At 40.2% G+C, this 19,176-nt stretch overlaps 1 protein-coding gene and 1 long non-coding RNA gene across 3 annotated transcripts in view; both read left to right on the top strand.

Annotated features, from left to right (window-relative positions):
• Positions 1 to 19,176, top strand: part of GRM8 (glutamate metabotropic receptor 8) — a 1,038,560-nt gene that overhangs the window by 86,421 nt on the left and 932,963 nt on the right. The gene's annotated exons all lie outside the window — the stretch shown is intronic.
• On the top strand, positions 14,849 to 16,498 carry LOC142749312 (uncharacterized). Its single transcript, XR_012882402.1, has 3 exons — positions 14,849 to 14,905; positions 16,007 to 16,072; positions 16,172 to 16,498. It is a non-coding gene; the product is annotated as an uncharacterized LOC142749312 (long non-coding RNA).

The following is a 19,176-nucleotide window of genomic DNA, read 5'->3' as shown; positions in this document are numbered from 1 at the left end:
GTTAGCAGGTAAGTCGATGTAGCTACTTACCTGCAAACGCTGATGCTGCTGCAGAATCAACTGTAGCCTCTGGTGCCGATGTGTCCTCGCTCGTCTGACACGATGCAGGACCTGTGAGTGACGTCACAGCGTGATCTGGCAGAAGCTGGGCGTTCTGAAGAGAAGTGGATGATACTTCTCATCAGAACGCCCAGCTAGTAAAAGTATTAAAAACGCCCAGATGTACGCACATAATACACGCCCACTTGGACTTTTACTTTTAAACACACCCACTTGGACTTTTGCAAGCCTCATTTGCATAACTACAAAAATGGTCATAACTTGGCCAAAAATGCTCGTTTTTAAAAAATAAAAACGTTACTGTAATCTACATTGCAGTGCCTATCTGCTGCAATAGCAGATAGGGGTTGCAAAATCTGGTGACAGAGCCTCTTTAAGTGACGTAGTTTCTGAGAACTTACATGCAGAGCCCCGTCAGCGCCGCCAGAGATGAGCTGCCGCTAGCTCCACCCACTCCTTACTGATTAACAGATGTCTCCCTATGCACAGTGATAGGGAGACATTTGTCAATCATGGGAGAGTGGGCGGTGCTAGCAGAGAGGGGGCAGAGCTAACAACAGCTCATAAAAAAAGCCAGACTCTCTCTGGGTGTCCTGCCTGGGTTCTGTAAGTATCTTCTCAGAAATGTCTTCACTTAAGTAAATAAGTGACAGACCGCTGAAATCAGCATGTCTGTCATCTGCATTATGCTGCTCTCAGTGAGGACAGCATAATGTAGATGACAGGTTCCCTTTAATAGAGAGAGTCACAATTCATCACATCTTGTGCCTGCAGTTACTCATTTTAAGATTAAGATTACAGCAGAATACAATATTAAGAAAGATCATTTTAAGAGTAAGTAATTGTAGATTATTAAAATATATTATGTACTTGAGATGGCAAAGTTTCCAAGAATTAAACATATGACATATACCTGTGTCCCATACAAGCAATGGATAACAAACATTGTATTTGCAAGATTTTAAAATTATGCCATTTTTTTTATACAGTGCAATGTTTGCAAAGGATAAAGCGACCGGTGATTCTATATTTCATGGTATCCAGTGATGCTATTAATAATAACCTGTCAATTCAAAATACAGAATGGGTTAACAACATACTGTAAGGGTCATATGCTATCAGAACATTAATCCAAAAGTGCCACTGGAGAACACTAAAACAGACGGCAGAATGGCTGAGAGCAATATAAATCTTCCTGAAAACAGCCAGCTCACATTTTATAGTTCATGTGGTTTTTACCAGTCCAGACATCAGAAACTCAAGTGCGTCAGATGAAAAGTGCACAAATCGTAGTATAAGAAGACAGTTCTACCATCTACTTACAGATAGAAGCTAATGATTGAGTGGCTCAAATGCTGTATGTGGCTTCACATAATGAATATCTCTATTTCTACACTATATGGCCAAAAGTATTTGGACACCTGACCATGACACCTATATGAGCTTGTTAATTATTCCATTCCAAAACCATGGACTAATAAAGCTAATATGGAGTCGGGACAGCATTTGTGGTTTCAGCAGCATCTACTCTTCTGGGAAGGCTTTTCACAAGATTTTTCAACGTGTCTTAAAGGGGTTGTCCGAGATTTAATGACTGTGTTAATGCTTGTAATTTATAAATGTAAATACATTTGTAATATACTTACATTTTGCAAAGTGGCCCCGTTTCCAGATCCTGCCGTGGGGAACTTAACGGGTGACGTCACTCTCTGCACTGGCTCTGGCCGCTTTGCTGATCTTTAATTATTTGCCGGGTATACGACACGTCACTTGTGACGTGGTGTATATCGGCTTGTTCTGCTTCACAGCCCGTAACGCGCATGCGCTGTCACTGCTGTTCTCGCGGTCCCTGCTGTTTTCGAGATAACAGCAGGGGCCGCGCATGCGCATTACAACAGAACAAGCCGATATACACCACGTCACAAGTGACGTGTCGTATACCTGGAAAAGAATTCAAGATCAACAAAGCGGCCAGGGCCAGTGCAGAGAGTGACGTCACCCGTCAAGTTCCCCACGGCAGGATCTGGAAACGGGGCCACTTTGGAAAATGTAAGTATATTACAAATGTATTTACATTTATAAATTGCAAGCATTAACACAAAGTCATTAAATCTCGGACAACACTTTAAGGAATTTGTGCCCATTCAGCAAAAAAATTATTTCTGAGGTCAGGCACTGATGTTTATCTAGAAGTATCCAAAGATGTTGGATGGGGTTGAGGTCAGGGCTCTGTGCAGACCACTCGGGTTCCTCCACACCAAACTCATCAAACCATGTCTTTATGGACCTTGCTTTGTGCACAGGGGCACAGTCATGCTAGAACAGTAAAAGAGCCTTCCTAAAACTGTTTTCAAGCATACAATCGTCTTAAAAGTCTTTCTATGCTGTAGTGTTAACATTACCTTTCACTGCAAATTAGGGGCCGAGCCTAAACCCTGAAGAACAGTACTAGACTATTATCTCTCCTCCATCAAATTTTATAGTAGGCACTAAGCATTCCGGTTGGTAGCATTCTCCTGGCATCTGCCAAAGACAGATTTATCCATCAAACTGCCAGAAATGTTCTACAGAAAGCACATGTCCACTGCTCCAGAGTTCAGTGGCGGCATGCTTTACATCACTCCAGCCGATGCGTGGCATTATGCATTGTAATCTTAGGCTTGTGTGCAGCTGCTCGACCATGGAAACCCAATTCATGAAGCTTCTGATGCACAGTGCTTGTGCTGATGTCACTTCCGGAGGCAGTTTGGAACTCTGTAGTGATGCAACAAAGGAAAGATGATTTCTACACGCGATACGCCTCAGCGTTCGTCGGCCTTGCTCTGTGAGTTTGCGTGGTCTACCGCATTGTGGCTGAGATGTTGTTACTCCTAGACGCTTCCATTTCACAATAAAAGCGCTAACAGTTGATTAGGACAGATCCAGCAGATCAGAAATTTTGTGTGCATGATCTTGAAAATTGTGAGAAATTGATATACAAATTATATTACAAAACTGCATACATTTTCATTAAAAAAAAACTTGGTTCATTTACAGCTAGGGGGAAAATTGTGAGGATTGAAGTTATAAGCAGTACTGTAAAGTATAGGTTGAGTTTTCATTGAATTCACTTTTCAACTTATTAAGTTTGCCACCTTAGGTAGTAGTTTCTAAGTGTTCTGTGTAAAGACATATCTACATTGTTATCATTCTCTTAGTCTATCTCTTCTATCATTATTATTTGCATTCATAGTAAATAAACAACTTATAAACAATGAAATAGAATAGATTTATTGGGTACATTGGTTCTTTGTGTACACTGTAAATCAACAAGCTGTGAACAAAGCATTATATTGAAAGTCTTTGTTAAGAGGCCTAAATTACTAATGTACATTCTGGTAATTAAGGTTTCAAATATTGATGTGAATGCAGCTTTTGTTTTTTTTTATACATTTATAATGACTTCAGTCTTCAGGATTATATTTTTGCTTACATTGGTGAATCTTCTATTTAATGTGTAAATTACAATAGCGTTTTCAGGAGGTGTTGTTTATACTGTTTTTATTTTATTACAGTGATTATATGATAATATTTGTAGTACAGTGCTTTGTATATATGCATTATGAAAGATATATTTTACATCTTTACAAATGGTGTTCAATTCTGAGGAAATGGGAATGACATTACTTCACAAAATATACACCTACAGAATACAGTACAATGCATTGCTTTCAAACCTTAGTAAAGACTTCAGATATCTCATAAGTGCCTCAGATTGGATAGAGCTATTGTTTTATATTAGTAAGGCTAAATTTACACCTAGTTGGTGGTGCACTGTCAGTGTATACGGAGTGAAAATCTCCCAATGTGTTCGCCAATGTGTCCTTAGACTTTAATGGCCAGCCATATATGCTAAAATAGTAAGCTTTTGTCATATGTTTGGCTGGGATAAACCATGCAGCTCCAACTGGGTTGAAAGACATAGTTAATTATATTTTTCAATATAAATTTAAGAAAATAAATGGAAGGCATACAGTACTTATGTCTGGCCATACGTTCATAATCCCCAAATGTGAACTGAGCTTTCCTTAAAAAAAATGTTTTGATACAGGACAAGTAGTATTCAGGATAATTCAAGATAGTAGCAAAATGATTACATGGTTGTTTCTCATTGTTAAGATATTGATCAGATCTTATCTACTACTATTACACCTGCTCTGAAAGGAATTTTAGTCTTGGTTATATTTTGGCTAAAGTTGCCGCATCAGGACAAGCAGTTTTGGCCTGCTAATCATGTGGGTACGGTAAGTGTGCCCTTGCGATCAGGATCAGGGCAACTGCTGTAGTACACAGCCACTGCGCTGCTCTAATGGCAGAGACCTGAAGCACTACTTATCTCCGCAATTTAATCCTTTGAATGGCACAATTAACAGTGATCGTAGCATTCAAAAGCGAAGACTGGGGGCGGATCCTCCTCTTTATCGCGACAGCCCTGGTGTCTATTGAAGGTCCCCAGGGCTGTCTGACCATATTTCCTTTTACCCCCCAAAACATTGTTTTATCGCTGTCAGAAAATAGCTCGATCATATATAGCTTTTATATGGTATGATCTAATGTGGATGATTATCCCTGATTTTAATTTAAAATAAAAACAACACAATAGATTCTTATTCAAACGAGCAGACATAAATCAGACTTTATCCAGGGAAATCTATTCCCGTGCTTGCTCACAGTCAATCTGGCATGCAGTCAGGACCAATTCACTTATTCCTAAAAGTAAGCCCAATCTGCAGTCTAGGGCTGCAACTGCCGCTATTCTCATACTATACCTGCCTGTCACATTATATACAAGCTTACTCTCTTTGAAGAGCTGTATACTGAGTGAAACGCGTAGAACAGGTTGTGCTGAACAAATCCTGATCAACTAGCAGGGATAATAATTGAGGTACAGATTTTCAGCTTTGGGATGCCCTTTTTGAGGTAGCACTCCTGCTATAGGCTGCCATAAGGACTTACTTTTAGGGATAAATGAATTGGCCTTGAGTGCATGCCAGATTGACTGTGAGCAAGCACGAGAATAGACTGATTCATGTCTGTTCGCTTGAATAGGAATCTATTCTGTTGTTTTAATTCTATATTAAACACAGAGATAATCTTCTACTCATCATGCATACCAAATAAAAGCTATGTTTTAGCGGATTATTTTCTCCCAGTGAAAAAGGTATAAACAAGACCTGGTCGTTCCACAGTGAGGTAAACAAAAACAGTGATCAAAATAAAAATTAATATGAATTAAAGGTTAATGTATATGTACCAAAAAGGACACCTACATAAAGTACAGCTCATGCCACAAACAAAGTAAGCATCATATAGCTATGTCAAACAAAAAATAAAAAAGTTATGATCGCTGGAATGCCAAGAGCAAAAATAAACAAATAGCTCTGGTCCTCAAGGCCAAAATTGGCCCAAGCCTCGAGGGATTAAAAACCCTAATTGTACCTACCTAAGTACTTCCTATGTGTATTCACAAACACACAATAATTGGAGGGATGATGTTTACTAGCAAAACTTTTTAAGGCCTGTTTACACTACGGGTTGGCCAATAAGTGCATGTCAAGATAGAGTAAGGCTAGGGTTACATTGCGACTTTGGCCGTGACACAGGTCACGTGGCCAAAGATCGCTGTGGGCCCCTGTGTGCATTTCACATTATTGAAGTGAATGTGGCCACGTTGCGACCGGTAGGTTGCCACGACCGCAACCCGACAGTCGTAAGAAAGTTTTTGCGTTATTAAATTCATCACATTGACACAAACAATAAAAACATTTAAAAATAGATGACAGATGAGTTTGGCCACTGCCTGATATAGTCAAATTATCCACAAAATAAACACATTTTAAATGACACAGTCACATGCTAGGAACTTACACCAGTCATGCTAGGAGCTTACACCAGTCATGTGCTAAAGAGTAACAAGCTAGCAATACCTGATATAGTTTGTAGGGAAACTACAATCGTTCCCCTCTAGCTAGATTACCGACCACCATTGGACATAATGTGTTCACACAGGCAGCAGCCTCCACCTCAAACCATGATGCGCATTGCTCTACACAGATTCTTCCAGGAGTACTTGTTATAAAAATAGACCTCATAGCCAGGGTCTGGCCTTAGGATAGATGGAGCCCTGTGAGATATTTTCTTTCGCCACCCCACCACATTATAAAAAAAAATGGGCCATAAAAAAGTATAATGTCCCCCCACAGTATAATGCCTTTTTTAGTGCCCCCACACAGTATAATGCCCTTTATAGTGCTCCCACACAAAATAATGCCTACTTTAGTGCCCCCCACAGTATAGTGTCCCCTAAGTGCCACACACAGTATATTGCCCCCTGTAGTGCCCCCACACAGAATAATGCCCCCTTTAGTGCCCCCCACATATTATAATGTGTCCTAAGTGCCACACACACTATATTGCCTCCTGTAGTGACCCTACACAGCCCTTAGTGGCCCCCACATAGTATAATGCCCCTTAATGGCCTCCACAGTATATAGTCCACCCTCCCCTCCATGCCACACACAGCCCCCTTGTAGATAGTGCCCCCTGTAGATTATGTCATATAACCCCCTGTAGATTCTGCCATAAAGCCCCCCTGTAGATTCTGTCATACAGCCCCCACCTCCCCCTTGTAGACAGTGCCCCCACCTCCACTTTGTAGATAGTGCCATACAGCCCCCCCCCTCCCCCTTGTAGACAGTGCCCCCCGAAAACAAATAAAACAAAAAAATTGCACTCACATGATTAGCTATGTTTCATAGCTACTCATACTCATTAGGAGGAAGTCAGCCATAAAGACATTTTTTTAGATTTTCAGAGATAAATAGGAAATATATGAATTCATGTTTATATTGAGGTCCAGTTGGTTTTGTGTCTGTTCCTTGCTTGTAGTGATCTGTGTATGGCCTTAGTGGCCAATGCGCAATGGGTATTACTCTGACAGAAAAAGATTATGGCATGCTCCAGCAGATGCCATATCATGGATATATTCTGCTCCAGAAGAATCATTGGAGAAGTGCATGATATGGTGCTACACAGAGCACCATACAGTGCCACATGGGGTGACTAGGGCTCCATCATACTTAGCCGCAGGGACTATGTGTTCCTCTGTACAGCCTTCTGTACAAAGCTGTGACCATATTAAAACTTCTCCAGTGGTATGTTTTTTTTCTTGGTACTTTAATGTTCAATATGCATAATATATACATATTTTTCCAGCGCATACATATGGACAAGCAAATTACAGCACTAAATGTAAAGTCCACAGTTTGTAAAAGAACAATTTATAGGAAGAGTTCCAAGTATTTTTCACACAATTGTATGTAAATCTAGAGTGTTTCAGAACAAGAGATGTGTGAGATAAAGTAATTTCAGGGATGCTATTAAATAACACTCTTCTCAGTCTGAAATGGAAGCTTATTGGATGCAATAGACTGCATTCAACTGCACAGTAAAGAGATATAAGGTAAACTTAATAGGTTTAGTGCTGAGCTTTTAAGTGATATTTTAGTGATACTGTGTATGGTTAGAATAGCAATATCTCTAAAAGTAATGCGTGGGAGGATAATGTAAGTGATGTTACCCTCTATTTGTCTCTATATGCCTAAAAAAAAACAAAAAACTACTGTCACGATTATATTAAAGGTTATGTAAACCTTTAAAATCGTTTTTTTTTTTAAAAGGTCAATCAGTGTGTTTTGTGCAACTTTATAAATAGTTTTTAATAAAAAATATTTTTACATATTGAGATACAGCTGCTCTGCATTTTGTATACAGAGCAGCTGTATCTTATGCTGAATCCTGTACCTGTCAGGTACGCGGAGCATCCACCTGTTATCCATCACATCTAAGTTCATAACTGGGGACCTCACGGATTCAGCTCTTAGCGCACGATATAGTTGCTCTGTATACAGAATACAAAGCAGCTGTATCTGAAAAAGTAAAAATAATTTTTAATAAGAAACAATTATAACGTTGCACAAAACTCACTGATTGACCTTTTATTTAAAAAAAAAATCACTTTAGAAGGTTTACATATCCGTTAAAGATCTTCAAAGATCATATTAGCTGATATGTATCAATTTACATCCTGCAATTTAATGATCAATAATTAGCATACATGAATAGCAAGCACAAGATATTGAAATTCGATACATATTTTTTCATCGAAAGCCAGAAGTGGATCCAAAAGGCAGGAGAGGTATAAATAAAGGACTCATGCATCTCTGTTCATTTGTGTCCCCTCATTTGATTGGCTAAAAAAACCAGAGGCAAAAACTGCACCAATATAACATCAAAACTGCGCATGTGATCCTGGTCTAAGGGAGCATAGCTGCAGAAAATGATAATCAATATATCAATTATTTACATTACTTTTACAGTGTTTTGTGATTCACTTTTTAACATTTAAACTAATATACTGTTTTCTGAAAGTTTACATTTTGTGCCCAAAAAAAAACCCAAAAAACAACCTATTATCTGTTTGTATAAAGATATCTATTTATGCAAAAGTGTTACATATATAAAGTCATGTATGGAGTATGGCAGAAAATATGGTGCTTGAAACAGACTTTATTTTTTCAATATTTTTTAATTTTTACTAGAGATATCAACATCTACAAAACGTTTCCTTTTTTTTTTCCAGCGGTATAGCTAGGCACATTTAGTATTGCAAAACACATGCTCTACCATGCGTGTTCTAGTTTCCACTAACTTTTTGGCATACATTTTTATTTAATTGTATGGAATAGTGTAGTCGACTATACTAAAAAAATACTGAGTGGTATACTTTTTTTTTATAATACAAGCCTATTGGTGCCACTGTATGCCTATTCAGTGGCATATATCAAGGCTTCTATTGTAGGAATAATTTGGGAGTATACCTTGATGTATACCTGTGACGTACACTTCAAACTAAGTTTTAACTTAGCCTTAGGCCTTATCCACATTGAATGTCACGTGCACGTGGCCTGTACATTGACACACAAATTCCCAATGGTTCCATATTATAGAGGTGTAGGCACTCCATGTGCTGCTGTATGGTGCTTCCATACGAAACAATATTCTCCCTTACAAGCAGTGCTTCTAGGTAAGAATATCCCTGTAAAACAGCATGCATTGTAACATGCAACTTTTTTTTACCCATTGTATGTCCCTGTATGAAATTAGAGGCATACAGAGGTTCAGAAGTGCCTCATATATTGTTATGGGTGATTTATTAAGGATGCATACAACACAGACAGGGGAAGATCCAGGATTGAAATGTAGAGGGGGCGGAAAAAAATGCCCTTAAATATGTAAGTCACATCATCAACACAAGAAGGTGAATCAAAGTGGAACACAGAACCAACTGGTCACACAGTCAGGGACAGGCACACACTTGCTCTTTGAATCAGGGACAAGTATTATACAAAGATAAATGTGACTAATCCTACCGCCCAGGGCCAGCTCCAGGTTTATGTGGGCCCTTGGATGACACAGACTTAGTGGGCCCCTTTGCGGGGAAACACGGCAGGAAAATGCCAAAAACCGTCACTTTGTGCCCCCATATAGACGTTAGGCCCTGTTTATGCCCCCATATAGAAGTTAGGCCCCCAGTTTGTACCCCAATACATTTAGTGCCCTCTGTAGATAGTGCCACATAGCCCTCCTCCCAGGAAGTGCCACACAGCCCACCCCTCCCAGGTAGTGACACACAGCTCCTGACGTCACTGTCTATATATGGACAGTGTTGTCAGGGGCAACCCCAGATCCATAGTCCCTGGCAGAGCACTACTAGCACTCTGCCTGGGAGTGGCGTAGCTAAAGGCTCATGAGCCCTGGTGCAAGAATTCAGCTTAGGCCTCCCCCTACCCAACACCACCAGACCCCTGCTCATGCCTATGCCCAGCTGCCTTGCTCGACAGACCCCATAAATGCCCCCACAGTATAATTCCCCCATAGCTGTCCCCACAGTATAATGACCCCCCCCATAGCTGCCCCCACACAGTATAATGCCCACCATAGCTGCCCCCCACCCAGTATAATGCCCCCATAGCTTCACCACACAGTATAATGCCCCCCATAGCTGCCCCATACAGTAAAGTGCCCCCCATAGCTGTCCCATACAGTATAATGCCCCATACAGTATAATGCCCCCCATAGCTGCCACATACAGTATAATGCCCCCCACAGCTGTCCCATACAGTATAATGCCCCTCAGCAGCTACGATAGGACCCCCCTCCCATACCTAGTTTAATTCCCCCATATGTACCTAATAGAAAAATAACAACATAATTACTTACCTACCCCCGTTCCCACGACGTGTGGAGGATCCTTCTCCTCCTCTGCACTGTGCTGTGAGTGACTCGTCGCAGACATGCACAATGTAGTAACATCACTACATTGCGCCTGCCTGTGCCGAGCTGCTCACGGCACAGTGAATGCTGGAGCGAGGCTCCAGCATTCAACCCAACTGAATCTGCGTCCTGCGGTTGCAGGCTCAGTTGGAGGCGGGAACAGAGCGGTCAGGCTGGGACACTGCTCTGGTCCTGGCATCGCTCTCCATATTCACTGTCCATATATGGACAGCGATGTCAGGGGCATTCCCATAGACGGAGTCCCGGAGCAGAGCCGCTAGCGCTTTGCCTGGGACTCCTGTCCTTCTTACATGACTGTCCATATATGGACAGTGATGCCTTGACAATGGCAGCATCAGCACCCGGCGAACGAGTGGGCTCCCCCAAGTGGAGTGGGCCCCGGCACTTGCCCGGATTTGCCGGGTGCTGACGACGGCCCTGCTACCGCCATATAATGACCATATAGTAGTTATGTAGCAGTTCTAAACAGGCAGTCTACAGAATATTATCAAACTGAAGACCAAACAAAATAATACAGTACTGATCAGAGACAGGCAGAGTAAACAACAATTAAATCCAGTGACTCACAGGTGACGTCTTCTCTGATTGGAGTTGTTCACTTTACTTTCATCAGACCCCTATGACGCCTACTTCCAATAACTGCAGAGTTTGCTGCCCAGACATCTTTGGCACCTCACTTCAGTCAATCCCCACCATCTGTAGCAACAGAAATTAAAGGGGTTTTCCCATCAGGGACATTTATGACATATCCACAGCATCTCTGGGAACCACACCTATCTCTCTAGAACGGGGCCCCCTAAACCCTATTCTACAGCTCTTTGTTGCGGCTGAAGCATGTGATTGCCAAACATGAAGAATAAAACAACGTTGCTCGCTAAGCTAAGCTGTTTCCGTAAGTCCCATATAATTGAATGGTAGTTACGGAAACAGCGTAGTTAGCATGCTTCGCTGCTTCTCTAACTTCCATTCACTACTATGGGACTTACAGAAACAGTGTAGCTCAGCGAGCTATGCTGTTTTCTTCTTTATGGTCGGAAATCACACACTTCAGCCGCAAAGAAGAGCGGTAGAACAGGCTTTAGGGAGCCCCATTCTAGAGATAGGTGTGGATCCCAGGGGTGGGACCTGCATCTATCTGACATTTATGACATATCCTGTGGATATGTCATAAATGTCCCTGATGTGAAAACCCCTTTAAGACCTCAGACACGGCCAATCAATTTATTCAGACCATAGAGCAGATCCCTAAATAAATTTAGACATCAGACTAGACACCTACCCCAGATTAGACCCTTCATTACTTCAGGCTCCAGACCCCTAAATTATTTCAAGCCCCAGATCAGACCCTTAAATTACTTCAAACCCCAGACGAGACACCTAAATTAATTCAGGCTCCAGACCAGGCCCCTAAAATGTATTCAGTTGCCAGATTAGACCCCTAATTAATTCAGAACCCAAACCCCTAGATTATTTCAGACCCTAGACCAGACCTCTTAATAAATTCAGACCTCAGACTAGACTCTATATTAGTTTTGATACCAGACCCCTAAAGTAATTCAGACCCCAGACCAGACCACTAAATTAACTCAGACCCCAGACCAGACCCTTAAATTACTCAAGACTCCAGACCCCTAAATAAATTAAGACCCCCAGACCAGACTCCCTGCGTTTTTTCAAATCTCATACATATATTTAAGCCCAGACCAGACCCTTAAAATGTATTCTGTCACCAGATTTGACCCTTAAATTAATTCAGACCCCAGACCAGATCCCATAAATGTCCCCGCTGTCTAACCCCTTAAAAGCCGCGTTCTATAGAGATCGCGGGTTTTTAGGGGTTAAGTTACCATCGCCGGCCTGCTACACGATAGCGGCCGGCGATGGTTACTATGGCAACCGGACACCAAACAAAGGCGTCCGGCTATGCCATCGACGGAAGCCTAGTGGGTCCTGACAAAGTCAGGACCCACTATGCTTGCTGTCAGTGAATAGCTGACAGTTCTAATACACTGCACTACGGATGTAGTGCAGTGTATTAGAATAGCGATCAGGGCCTCCTGTCCTCAAGTCCCCTAGTGGGACAAAGTAATAAAGTTAAAAAAAAAGTTAAAAAAGATGTGTAAAAATAAGAAATTAAAAGTTAAAAAAATCCCCCTTTTTTTCCCTTATCAGTCCTTTTTTATTAATAAAAATATATAAATAAACGATACATAATTGGTATCGCCACGTCCGTAACGGCCTGAACTACAAAATTATTTCGTTATTTATCCCGCGCGGTGAACGCCGTAAAAGAAAATAATAATATACCGTACCAAAATCACAATTGTTTGGTCACTTCACCTCCCAAAAAATGTATTAAAAATAGATCAAAAAGTTGCATTTACCGAAAAATGGTCCTGATCGAAACTACAGTTCGTTACGCAAAAAATAAGTCCTCGCACGGCTTTATTGATGGAAAAATTATAAAGTTCTGGCTCTTAGAATAAGGTAACAAAAAGTGAATGATTTTTTACAAAACGTATTTTATTGTGCAAACGCCATAAGACATAAAAAAACTATAAACATCTGGTGTCACCGTAAGGCCGAGTTTACACGAGCGTGTGCGTTTTGTGCAAGCAAAAAGCGCGGTGTTTTGCGTGCGCAAAAAGCACTTAACAGCTCCGTGTGTCAGCCCTTTATGATGTGCGGCTGCGTGCTTTTCGCGCAGCCGCCATCATTATGACACTCCGTTTGGATGTTTGTAAACAGAAAAGAACGTGGTGCTTTTCTGTTTTCATTCATCCTTTACAGTGCTGTTGCGTGAATCACGCGCGTCCCACGGAATTGCTTCCGTGCGACATGCGTGGTTTTCACACACCCATTGACTTCAATGGGTGCGTGATGCGCGAACAGCGCACAAATATAGGACGTCGTGCGTTTCACGCAGCGGACATACGCTGCGTGAAAATCACGTACCTGTCTGCACGGCCCCATAGAGTAACATAGGTCCCTGCGACGCGCGTTGCAAAAACGTATAATACGCTCGTGTAAATGAGCCCTAATCGTATCGCCCCATAGAATAAAGTGAATATGTCATTTATAGCGCACGGTGAACGCTGTAACAAAAATAGAATTAAAAAACAATAGAATTGCTGTTTTTTAGTCACCGCGCCACTTAAAAATAGAATAAAAACTGATCAAAAAGCTGCATGCACCCCAAGAAAACTACAATGTATTCCTCAAGTGGTCTAGTTTCCAAAATGGGATCACCTTTTGGGGGTTTCCACTATTTTGGTACCACAAGACCTATTCAAACCGGACATGGTGCCTAATAAAAAGGCGGCCTCAAAATCCACTAGGTGCTCCTTTGCTTCTGAGGCCGGTGCTTCAGTCCATTACCGCCCGAGGGCCACATGTGGGATATTTCTACTGCAGAATCTGGACAATAAGTATTGAGTTGCGTTTCTCTGGTAAAACATTTTGTGCATAAACTTTCTAAATGCTGTTGTGAATACTTTGAGGGGTCTAGTTTCTAAAATGTCGTGTTTCATAGGGGTGTCTAATATATAGGCCCCTCAAAGCCACTTCAGAACTGAACTGGAAGCCCAAAAAAAATAATTAGGCAATACTTCGCTTCTATACGAACTAGTTAGCGATTCACAGTGTGATGAAGTAAGGGGAAGCAGCGCTTATACGAGCGGTGCACCCCCTTCAAACAGCCGATGACTTTTCAGTTCACAGGTAGCAGAGTTACATGATGGGGAATTTGTTTTCCTGTTGTGTAACTCTGCTACCTGTCAATGGAAAAATCAGCTGCCAGAGTGAAAAATGTTTCCACACAGAGGAGTACCGCAAAGAAACACCTGGGAATCAGACATGATGGACTAACATTTTTCCCTGTGGTGGATGACTTTTCAGTTGACAGGTAGCAGAGTTACATGAAGGGGAATTATTTTTCATCGATGGCTAGTTAGGAGCGCTGCTTCCCTTTAGTTTTTTCTTGCTCACTGTGAATCTCCGACACAGGATGCAGCGGCGATCCACAGGTATTGCTCCTTTTATCCCAATTCACATGTTAGAATTCAATTTTTTTTATTTTATATATATATATATATATATATATATATATATATATATAAAATACAGTATTTAAAACTAAGACTGTGTAAACAGTTAATATACATTTAGAAAACTTATAATTATAAAGACCAAACTTTACGTATCATCATATAGGGTCAGTGTTGTTTAAAAACGCAGATATCCAGTGATTTCAGCTTGTGCTAGCAGTAATAGAATGAGAGCACCAAAATGAAGACTGGGATTGCAGAAGTTAGTAGAGCTGGGTGTAGTAGGCGGAGCAAGTGCACTGCTGCATGCACATTGCATGCTGGGACTAGAGCAGTGCATGCAGGGAGGAGAAACACAGGAAGAGAAGAGGAATGAACTTACTGAGCAAAACAAACCTCTCCAGGTAAACAATAGGGAGTAATGTTACTAAAACCATTTATTATCAAGAAAAAGCTAGACAGAGTGCACTAATATATTAATAGAGGAACATTGCATTGATTTAAAAAAAAAAATAAAGTATTGGAAAACCCCTTTAAGAGTATTTAGAACCTATTCTTGCAGTGCACAGCTAGCGCCACGAGTATGAGTCCAAGTATATTCATACAGCTGCTTATTGACAGTCTTCTCCCTATTACTATGCATACGGAGAATAGTGTCAACCAGTGGCTGGAGGTCAGGAAGGGGGGGGGGGGTGTAAGAACTGGCTGTAGCCTTCACTGATGGTATCCAGTTAGATATATTTTAATAAATTCCTTTTGTTTGCAAAAAAAATTGTGTCAAAAATCCCAATAGTGGAGGTTTACTTAAATGAATCTGGACTGGTAAATACTGTATCATCAAATTCTCTTTATTGCTAGTTTTTCAGCTCTCAGCAGGATGCACTACTACTTGGTTCATTCTGCATTGTTTTCTTGCAGTGATATAATTAAAAAATCTGTTGAATCATAATTGGTGGAGGATATAGGACAGGCTTTAACACTTTATTGTACAACATTAAAGTCAGAATTCCCTCGGTTACTGTGAATTCAATGAGGTGCAGTTTATTTGGCAAATATTTACTCCAAGGGATATAGAGCTTTGATGGAATGAAAACACATAAAACTTATTTCTAGTGTTCAGAGATACATAGTTTCCTTCCAAGATTGTGGTAATTGCCTCAGAAACATGAATAAGTGACTTCAATACAGAGAGACATAGCAGAATAACACCCTCACTCAACTATTGCATTTTTTTTTAGAAGCTTTCCTTGTTTTCTAGTAGTGGAGGTAATATTTTTTTGCTATTCTTTGTAACCAAAGCTGATAGTAGCACAAAAGCTCATATTGGTTTATATCCCGTACTTTACTTACGAGTAATGACATTCTTATTAAGGAAATATTAACGAGCCTTACTAGGTTCATAACTAAAACAACTTCATATCGGCAGATGTGTAGAAGACAGCTTGTGATTCTTTATATGTGTTGCCCATCTACAGGCTAATCCAAAATTTATATTTCAATTTCAGTAACAGCATGCGGCACATGCCATCTGACGCACGGGGTTAAATTGCATTCAGTGGGCTGAGATATATGTAGGTATTATTTATGTTATTCCTTGTGTATCATAACTCAAAATCACTGAAGCCTACAAAAAATAACTGCCATTGATGGATTATATATTTATTTTACAGAATTAGGCTATTTCTCAGCTGAGGAGAAGTGACAGAGAGAAGTTAGAGTGACAGAGTTCAAAGCATCCTGAAAATGAAGTGAAATATGACCAGGCGCACCATATAAAATGCATTCTCAAGGATCCATTTTGTTTTAAACCGCTCCAACCATCATAAACATTCATCTCTATCTAGACCCTACAGCAGAGTTTGCTCATTCCATTTTACTAGACTTCTGTAAGAGATGATTAATAAGTCATCTGTATGCTTCGTGAGATACAATATGTCACCATTCATAAGGTGGCGTTAAATCACAGAACGGCACTACAATTTAAGCAAATTATTAAAACGATTCATTGTAACATTGATTTAAAAAAGTTAAAAACATTGTGAAAAAATCAATTGGCATTTTACCATATTAATATATAACTTTTAGGAATTTTATTTGCTCTTTTTATTTTTTTAAATATATCTTTATTCATTTTCATTACTGGGGTTCTGCAAATAAAGTTTATTAACCAAGCACTTTATGTGCACCCACACTTTAAAGAGGCTCTGTCACCACATTATAAGTGCCCTATCTCGTACATAAGGAGATTGGCGCTATAATGTAGTGACAGCAGTGCTTTTTATTAAGAAAAACGATCTATTTTTACCACGTTAGGAGCGATTTTAGCTTTATGCTAATTACTTTCTTAATGTCCAAGTGGTTGTGTTTTTACTTTAGACCAAGTGGGTGTTGTACAGAGGAGTGTATGACGCTGACCAATCAGTGACCAATCAGCGTCATACACTTCTCTCCATTCATTTACTCCGCGCATAGTGACACTGCGTTATTCACTATGTGCTGTCTTATACTGACATATTAACGTTACTGAAGTGTTTAGAAAGTGAATAGACATTCCTTCTAGCCAGGACGTGATGTTTATTCACAATCCCGACACTTCGTTAACGTTTATGTGGGACTTACGGCAGAGCAAAGCGTAATCTCGCAAGATCACGCTATAAATGACAGGTTACAGCAAGATTATGCTTTGCTTTGCTGTAAGTACCACAGAAACGTTAGCGAAGTGTCGGGATTGTGAATAGACATCCCATCCTGGCTGGAAGGAATGTCTACTCGCTGCCTAAGCACTTCAGTAACGTTAATATGTCAGTATAAGACAGCATCTAGCGAACAACGCAGTGTCACTATGTGCTAACTTAATGAATGGAGAGAAGTGCATGACGCTGATTGGTCAGTGTCATACACTCCTCTGTACAACGCCCACATGGTCTAAAGTAAAAACACGCCCACTTGGGCATCAATAAACTAATTAGCATAAATCTAAAATCGCTCCTAACGTGATAAAAATAGATTGTTTTTCTAAATAAAAAGCACTGCGGTCACCTACAATATAGCGCCCATCTCCTTATGTAGGAGATAGGGCACTTGTAATGTGGTGACAGAGTCTCTTTAATATACTCTGCACACTGAGGGTAGATCTTGGTGTAGCGCTGATACTTGGACCACACTATTTGTTTGTAAGGGTTAGGTGGGTATCAATGCCATTAGGTCGGTTATCTGGCGTGATTGTTTAAAAAAATTACATTCGGAATTAATGGCATATGTACAGTACATAGGTAAGCCCGCTACTTTTCCCAAAAACACATTTTTGTCACTTAAAGGGGCCGTGAACATCGTGTGACTTTGTGTAAAATTAGCAGCACTGGATAATAAAACAGGTGCACGCCTCATAGGGCTTGATCAAACGTCCTTTCCAATTAAAAAAAAAATAGAGATCAAGGCAGCTCTCCAATTTATAATGCTTTTAATAACTCGTGTTGAGAAAGATCCCATAGAGGGTTAAAACCTTGCAAAGGTTATTAAAAGGATCGTAAATTGGACTGCTGCCTTGATCTCCATATTTATTTTTTATTTACTAATGGGGCTCCACCACTTTTCAAAGGTGAGATCTGGTACAGTATGGGCTCTCTCAGACTGGCATAGTGCTCAGTCCTCATGCCAGTTTTCATCCATTAAGTTTGTCCATCATTTATAAAAAGTGTTCTAAGAAAAAGTGTCAGTGTTGCACATAGCAACTAAAACAAACTCTGCTTTAATTTTTAACAAGCCCTGAAAAAATTAAAGCTGGGATCTGATTTTGCTTTCTATGGCCAATACTGACATTTTCTATTAGAACATTATTTCTACATGCAGTATACTAAGAATCTGGATCATACACAAAGACTGGCATACTGGACGAGCAGTATGCCAGTCTTGGTAGGTGTGTAGTGTGCCTACCCTAATGAAAAATGGCAGGTCTCATCTGGTGTTGTCCACAACACTTTCCAGATACACAAATAGGTGAAGGATGGTTAATAAATCACTTGCATGTGTGCTTTCCCTATTGTTCGTAATCTACTGAACTAAACGTAAATCACTTTAGGGTTCTATGGTGATCCCAGGTTTGTTCAGTAAAACCAACAGGAATACAGATGTTGAGGCCATATTACAGCCATCTGAAATTTGCCTTGTCTTCTTTCGAGTTTTAATTTAATTATTTATAGAAGACAAAACAGAAAAAAAAATGTTTGTTATGTGACATTCTATGTACAGAATCACTGTAGAACATAGCTGGTTGCCGAACAACGTAATGTCTGATAACACAGTGTTAAATATTTAATCATATATATAGAATCAGAGGATAAACTGGAGTATTATCTTATCTTGAGTTTCCTAATCCTGGTATCACTTTGGAGCTGCAGTTTAGTAGTTCAGCTTCACATTTAAGTATTTGAAAGATCACTGTAGCATTAAAAGATTTTGTTTCTGAGAGAGTTACTTTTATTCCACCAGTTCAGGATTTCTTTTTTCAATTACAAACCAACCAATTGATTAATTGTGCTGCATAAGAGCGTATTGTGAAATGTCGAATGGCACCTGTACTGTGCTGTATGGACGAGAGACATGCGGCAAAATGTTGTACATTTTAGCAAGAATTGCCACAATTTTTCAATGCAGTATTTGTCTGCATGATAATTAC

This window comes from Rhinoderma darwinii, chromosome 3, assembly GCF_050947455.1.
Source record: "Rhinoderma darwinii isolate aRhiDar2 chromosome 3, aRhiDar2.hap1, whole genome shotgun sequence".
Taxonomy (NCBI): Eukaryota; Metazoa; Chordata; class Amphibia; order Anura; family Rhinodermatidae; genus Rhinoderma; species Rhinoderma darwinii.
Note: the sequence above shows the minus strand (reverse complement) of the source record. Positions and strands in the feature narration are given on the sequence as shown.